General features: G+C 35.3%; 1 protein-coding gene across 1 annotated transcript in view; it reads left to right on the forward strand.

The window, feature by feature from the left end:
- The window catches only part of CADPS2 (Ca++-dependent secretion activator 2), a 645,614-nt gene that overhangs the window by 507,117 nt on the left and 130,113 nt on the right, over nt 1–8,384 (forward strand). The gene's annotated exons all lie outside the window — the stretch shown is intronic.

The raw sequence follows: 8,384 nt of genomic DNA on the forward strand, positions 1-8,384 counted from the left end.
TTATCCATTGCCTTAAATATTTGTCTTTTCTTTATGCTAGGAACATTCAAATTATTCCCTTCTAGCTATTAATATTTCAAAATGTACGATAGATTAATGTTTATCATAGTCACCCTACTGATCTATCAAACACTGGTTCTTATTTCTCCTAAGTGTATATTCATACCCATTAATCAACCTCTCTTCATCTCCCCTGCCTCCTACCCTTCCTGGCCTCAAGTGAGCAGCAGTTTATTCTCCATCTGCATGATATCCACTGTTTTAGCTCCCACATGTGAATGAGAACATGCAGTACTTGTCTTTCTATGCTTGGCTTAATTCACTTAATGTGATGGCCTCCAGATCCATCCATGTTGCTGAAAAATGATAGAATTTCATTCTTTTTATGGCTGAATAAAATTCCATTGTGTATCAGTGGATGAATGGATAAAGAAATACCTGTCTTAATACATTCTATCAGGGAGTACATGATATCTACATGACATCTTGGTGGTGTTTGCCAGGTTTCTCCACTGTAAAATTATTATTTTTCTTTCTCCACACTCTATTTTGAAACAAATTACTAAGTTCAACACACCCTAGAGAGAAGAACTAAATGCTACCTCCTAGAAGGGGAACTATCCACGTATATGATTTGGAATTCTTTCGTAAGGAAGATTTGTCTCTTCTCTCCTGTTTACTTATTTATTTAACCATTTCTTTAATCAGTTTAGATTAATTTATAGTTGTTTTATACTTTGGGTTATAATCTGATATCTCCTAAATTACTTTGTTGTTCAAATTGTTCCCACTATAGCCATTGGGAGCTCTTTTACATTGGTTCCCTCTGGTGTGCCCCACCCTTTTGTCTTTTGAGCACTTTCTCTTACTTTCTGGTGCTTCAAGCTCATCTTGTATTTTCCCTGTCCCAGCCTAAGAATCAGGCAGTTCTCCAAGGAGCTCTGATTTCGGTTTTTAGAGCATGGTATTTAGAAACCAAGACCTGAGTGACAGATACGCTCATTTCTACTGGGATAGCATGACTTCCAGGCCCTCTCAGTGGACAGAGCTAGGTGATATATATGTGTAGTAATCTGTGAGTTCATACTGACGTCTCCAACTCTAATCCAGGACCATGACATTCGTTACAGGCTTCCTGTCTCATTTATCTGTTACTTCTCTCTTCAACAGTGAGAAATCTGACTTCCACCATCCACCATCTATTTGGTTATTTGTTCAACCACTGTACACATGGAAAGCAGTTTCAGAATTTGCCAGCTAGCCTACAGCATTTGTCTGCAGTTCTTTAGTCAAGAGCCTTTCAGTTTTCAGTTGAGACGCTGTTTTTCAAAATTCAACGTGGCAGCAGCTTTTTCCCCCACCCTCTTTAGTAGGGTTATGTCATATAGTAAATTAGATTTCTTTGTTACAATATTAATTCCTTCCTGGGATCCCTCAACATCCTAGTTTGTTTGTTTTCATTTTTCTTATTTAGATATGCAAACTGTACAGTTCACTCTTCGTGCTGTATAGTTCTAAAAGTTCTGTGAGTTTTGAAAATGCACACTCAGTTATTGATCTACCACCCTAGTGCCATACAGAACAGTTCCATAATTCTGAAAGTTCCTCTGTGCACCTCTTGGGAGAATTATTTTATTTTCTTACAAGTGCAGAACTACATTGAACATATGTTTGATGTAGCTTATATAGCACTGCGGTGTTTTGTAGAGAAGAGGGATTTTTGGAGTATGAAGTCAATGCACTATACTGGCAAAAGAAGTCATATGATAAAATTTGCGTTTTGAAAAATTTATTTGGATGTCTTTATGGAGAACCTCCTGGAACCCTCTCCATATACCCCTGTGCTTCATGTTCCATCTAGTTAACTCTGTTCATTCATCACATCTCAGGTTAAATATTATTCCCAAACTGAATCCTTCCCTGACACTCCAAACTACATCAAATCTTTGGACTTGCCTTTCTTAAATGTAATATATACTTGTCTGATTTTACTTTTTATCCCTTTCTCTGCTATAAACTCTGTTGGGTCAGGGATCATTACTATTGTGTTTGTATTGTTCCCATGACCTGGCCAGGTGCTCCATAAATATTTATTATTATATTATATTGAATAAATAAATGACTTTAGTTTGGATTAGTCCAAGGAAGTTTTTTTGTTTTGTTGGTTCCAGGAGAGACCAATTATCAAACACTTTTTGGTCCTTGGCCTATTTATCACCATCCTAACACAAAAACTAAGTCACAAGATCTTGTTTCTTCATAGAATCAGATTATTGCTTTCACCACAAAGATGTCAACTCTTTTTTAAAACCTTCAAAGAAATTAGAATTCAGTACAAAATCCAAATGGGGAAAGATTATGGAGGAAGGAATGTTTGTAAAAAGAGAAGAAGATGATTTTAGAATTTCGTCTTCTAAAATATTTCTCATAGAAAATCTGTTTCTTCTATCTCAATAAATGTGTAGGGATTGAATTAATTTCTTCTTCTGGATATTTAAAAGTACAGGGGAAGTAAAAGGACACTGATTATGTAATATATAACCATCTAAATGATATGTCACTTTGATTGAAACAACAGGAGATGTTATAGGTTAGGAAACAAAAAAGAAGGGATTGTTTTCTTCCTCATCATCTTCCATCGTTTCTAATTTTCGTGCTGTGAAATCCTCTCCTTTCCATCCTGTTCACTAATGGATATTGGTGGGAAATACACGAAGTGCAAAGTGACTTTTACCTGCTGTGCTGCAGGCAGAATTGACAATTCAGAAATACCCTCTAGGTGTCTCTCCCCTTCTCACTCTCTCTTGAGGAAGCGAAGATGTCATACATTCCTCATAGGAGGAGGCAAGTGAAAAGAAGCCTATAAGAAACTCAAAAGCACCATGAACTTTGTCATTTGCCCACTCATTGCTTGTGAAATCATCTTTTACAACAAACCACCTAACTTCCAGGACAAACAGACTTACCCGATGAGTTGGAGATGGGGAGTAGGGTTGGGGGAGGGTGACTGAAAGAAATCTATCTCATCAATCTCATCAGACTTTTATGTACAGTGTTAGCTCTAGAATATTCATTCAGCCTCAGACTTCCTGAGCACTCTGGACCTAGGGGTTATAAAGCCAAGGACACATTTATCCCTCAAGGATCTAGAAGCTGTCCGCTGATAAAAACTGATTGAGAAAATAACCATAGAAAATATTATAGTTTTCATTAAGTAATATGACAAATGCTTATCAACACTAAATAATGATTTTTTAAGTAGGAATTGTGGGGAGATCCCATGCTTAAATAATTGTGGGAAGTGCTTTTTAAACAAAGTCAAACAAATTTCTTTACTGTCAGACTTCTCAGACTCCTTAATGTAGTGTGGTTGCACTGTGAACCTCCAAAAGGGTTATATAATTTGTATTGTTCAAAAAATATCTGAGCTCTTTAACCCATTTTCTTGGAGCACCTCATAGGGTCGTTGTTCCTTACAACGTGTTTTAGAAAATGAGTCAGCCTTGTTTACCCAAATTTACCAAAAAGAAATAGCTATTAAACATGCCAACATTGTTTTTTATTGGTGTTATAAACCTCTGAAATTTTTTATTTTACTGGAAAAAGGAACCGTAAAATGTATGAACTGCAAACTCTACAAGCAAGGGAAGTGAAGCTACTAGATCAGGCCATATATGAATATTTAAGCAGATTCCCGTGTTGATATTTTCTCTTTGGCTCAAATGCCTGACCATGCAGCCCAGTTTTATACCTTCCTTCTCTTAGATATTTCTTAACTCTTAGTGTAATTGTTCTGTATCTTTATATGAACTAATTTCTTATTTGTTCACCCCAGAAGCCATCAGACATAATGGAAAATGGATTAATATTACTGTTTATCCATCTTGTTCCAGTCCTTTAAAAACATTTTCTCAACTTAGAGCTCATGTTGTACTTGTTACAGGAGGAATTGGTAATCAAGACAAGATGTCCAATATATACAAATGATTGTTTGTTTTAAAATGCCTTAATCTGCCAGATTGAATAGCACAAATTATAAAATTTTGTAGTTCATGAAGAAATGTAATTAAATTAACATGTATAGGCCTCATGAAATATTTTGTGGATGAATCTGCGTCTCATAAAAGATATTTTGTGAGTATGTGTATGCGTGTGTATATGTCTGTGTATGCACACAGTGTGTGTATATGTGTGTGTGAGAGATAGCTCCTCTGAAAACAAAATGTGACCCATATGCAGATATAAGATCAGGCTATTAAGCATCAGTGGCAGAAGTTCTGTACAAATTTTGTTTTTTAAGAATCTTTAAAGTATAATTAAGACAGACACAAATGCATTTGGAGTTCAGTTGCTTATTATTTAATACCAGGAGGAGGTTCCATGTCCTAACTTGTTTGACTTTACCTGTAACTAAAAGAAGTGTATCTACTTTTAGTCCATGTTTTATAATTTGTTCATATCTTAAACTTCTTTCACAGAGTACTTTACTTTTAGTGAAATCATATAACTTCAATAACTATAGACCCCAGGAATAAATGAAAATATTAAATCTTTTTTTTTTTTTTTTGAGACAGAGTCTCGCTTTGTTGCCCTGGCTAGAGTGAGTGCCGTGGCGTCAGCCTAGCTCACAGCAACCTCAAACTCCTGGGCTCAAGCAATCCTTCTGCCTCAGCCTCCCGAGTAGCTAGGACTACAGGCATGCACCACCATGCCCGGCTAATTTTTTCTATATATATATATGTTTAGTTGTCCAGATCATTTCTTTCTATTTTTCAGTAGAGACGGGGTCTCGCTCTTGCTCAGGCTGGTCTCAAACTCCTGACCTTGAGCGATCCACCCACCTCGGCCTCTCAGAGTGCTAGGATTACAGGCGTGAGCCACCGCACCCGGCCGAAAATATTAAATCTTGATACATGAGAATACCCTACCTTCTCATTAGAACCACTTTAATGTTTAATTATCAGTCATAGAGTTAAACCCCAGTTAACATTCAAATCAGAAAATTGATCTTTTATGTTAGAATTTTAAATAACCACATTTTAACATAGACTTTTTATCAATGTCAAAGAGTTATTATTATTTTTACTTTTATTATCTAAGGAGAAAAAATTTATTCTTCAGATTCAAAGGAAATTATTCACTATTAATTAAAATAGAACTAAACACTATTTTATCTACTGTTATGTGATTAAAACTTTCCAAATGATTTCTGTCCTATTAATACTAATAAGCAATAATAATTTGTCATATTATTAATTCAAAAATTCTTATAATCTTAACTAATATTTTTATATTTTTTCCAACATATATGCATTGAACATCAACAATATGCCAGCCACTCTTCTAGGTACTAGGGATACAGCAAAAAAGAGGCAGACAATAAAGAAATACATAAATATATCACATCAGATGGTGGCCATATGTACATTGTCCAGCAATAAAGCATATTAAAAGAAAAAGGCATTTGGAATGGGAAATACACCTTTGTATAGAATGGTTAGAGAAAACCTTGCTAATCCTGAGTCATGTAAGTAGAGACCAGAAGGAAGTGAATGAGCAAGGGGTGTGTGTGTGTGTGTGTGTGTGTGTGTGTCTGGGTATGCCTAGAGGAAGAGCTCCCAGGCAGGGGGAGCAGCACTTGCAAAGGCCCTGAGACGGGAGCATGCATCCTATGTGTGAGGACTAGCTGGGAGGCCAATATGGCTGCAGCACAGAGATCAGGCAGTGAGTGTGGGGAGCAAGACCGTGAGGTCTTCTAAACCCTCATAAAGGCTTTGGCTTTCATGTTGCGTGCCACTGTTGCAGGGTTTTGAGCCTAGGAGTACCATGATGTGACTCATGCTTAAAGAGACCCACAATAGCACGTTGATGGTACTTTGACAAAGGAAGAGCTGAAGGAGAAAGACCAACAAGGCCACAGCAGTACTCAGGAGAAAAGCTGATGTAGCTGGGACCAGCGGAGTAGTGGTAGAAATGATGAGGGGCAGTCAGGGTCTGGCTGTGTTTTGAAGGTAGAGCTGACAGAAATGAATTTATAAACCAAGCTCAGATAAACTGTGCATTTTAAATCTCTATTACTCTGACTCTACTAAACTTAACTGGTTTCAATTTCTCTGAAGGTTTCCACCAGTACATATTTTATAATGGAGGAAAGAGCAAGTTTTAGGACTCCCTTTGTTAAAATCTTCTTTGACCGATTCAGTGTTAGGCATTATATCTTAAATTTTATTAATTTTTATGTTCTCCACCTTATACAAGTCAAATAGAAAATGCTGATTTTCTATTTGAAAATTTCCACCATTATTGTTTCTCAGCTATGGCTTTCATGGTTCAGTGAGTTTTTTTGTTTTGTTTTGCTTTTTGTTTTTTTTTTTTTTTTTAACTGCTCTTTGTTATTTTCTGTGAAAGTATAAGGGAAAGAGAGTAAGTCATGGAAACTAAGAGTACTGGCTTTGGAATGCAAGAAACTTAAGCTCAAGTCCAGGCTCCTGTACTTTCCAGCTGTGTGACCTTGGGGAAATAACCTAACCTCCCTGAGCCTCAGCAGTCTCCTCTCTTGGGAAACTGAAGACAGGATTGTTGTGAGCATTCTGTGTTATTCTGCATATAAAACAGCTAGCACAGTGCCAGGTGCAGATTTTAAATTCTATAATTGCTCGTTGCTATTTTTTTTAATAATTACAGTGACAAGGAAAATGTTGATGACATAGGAAGTATTTGCATTTATTGGGAAGAATTATTGTAGGAGGAACTGTGGCCTGTAGGCTTGACTACAGCAAAGTTGCTCTTTATTACCAATGATTTAGATATAGAAGGCTACTTCATATACCTAATACTCAGTACCTAGTCTGGTATATACCCTAAAATAAGAACTTGTAAATAAAGGCCAGTCCAAATTGTTAAATGTTGTATTTAACCTGTCAGATTTGGACCTAATTTAGTGATAAACTCAGTAAAATGATGGTCCTTCACTGATATGACAGTCTTTATCTTAGTAAAGGTTAACACAAGTGAGCTTCCCCTGACTTACCTTTCTCACTTGTCATCACCTGAACCCCTGGCTCCATTCTGTCAGGTAGGCAGTGTGCCACACTGAAGTTTAATACGACAGGACAACTTACTCGGTCACCACGGATCATGATCTTATTTGACAGTTGAACCAAACAAGAAAATTCACTCAAATTTAACCATATGGCACCTTGCCAGATAACTAAGCCAAAGGATTATATCAATCATCAGAATAATAAAGAGAAGTTCTTTGCTCTTTTTTATCAAGTTTGCATAGGCATGTTTAGTGAAATAACCACCTGAGTTTTTATAGCTGTGTAATAACATCATTTAGGTATAGTTTTTGTCTGAACGTCCAAATTCCCAAATTAATGATTTACACAGAACTCCCCAGCTGAACTTTTGTGACCAGCGTCAGTACTTATTCATAGGCTATAGTCTGGGTTTTGTGCTAACATTTGCTCAATGGGAGTTGGTTCAGAAGTAATAATAATGTGAGAAATCCATTATTAAATTACTATAAAACATTAGAATTAGCCCATAGTTCACTGCTTTATAATTTATACATCAGACTTTTTCTCCTCCCTAAAAGTACTGGAAATACCAATATTTTTTAGTAGTTTTTCCATAGTTAGCATTCAAAATGAATTCTGATGGAATTAATGTGATTGATATATTATTCTCAATATGAAATTAAATAATTGATGTTTCCCTACTTAGAAATGAAATATAATTGTAAGAAATGTTTTCAAAGCATAAATTCCAGCAGCATGTAAGTTTCTGGAGTAAAAATATTTTATTGTATATCAGGAAAACTTCTCATAATTAAATGATGTTTTGATACAAATAAAAGGTCACGATGATTCAGGTACAAGTTTAATTGCTTTTATCCTAATTGAGTAGTTAACAAGCATCAAACATATATATACATAAACACACATACCCATGAGTACATGTATATATTTTAAAAAGTGGGCACATCAGATAAAAATCTTGTTGGCAAAGTTATTTTAAACATTCATTTTGTTTTGTTTTTGATAATCCCTGTGTCTACCTATTTTATACATAACCATTAAAATTAATACACTGGAATGATAAAGACATAAGTTTTTAAAATATAATCTTTAGACAAATAAGCTAATAAGGTAGGAAATGATTTTTGTTAATTATCAAGTAGAAAAGACTCATTTTGTTGTTAAAATCTATGAACAGGCTTCGAAATGAATATGAGATTAATGTTTGTGTTTTTTCCTCCTCATTAACAGAGACAAATAGTTAAAATTTACATGTTCAATATTTTAGATGATTGCTATACAACAAGATACTTAAATTGATACAGAGTAAATTTTAAGTCTCTGCTATTAGATATATTTTAT

Source organism: Propithecus coquereli, unplaced genomic scaffold, assembly GCF_000956105.1.
Source record: "Propithecus coquereli isolate 6110/MARCELLA unplaced genomic scaffold, Pcoq_1.0 Scaffold4, whole genome shotgun sequence".
NCBI classification, from domain to species: Eukaryota; Metazoa; Chordata; class Mammalia; order Primates; family Indriidae; genus Propithecus; species Propithecus coquereli.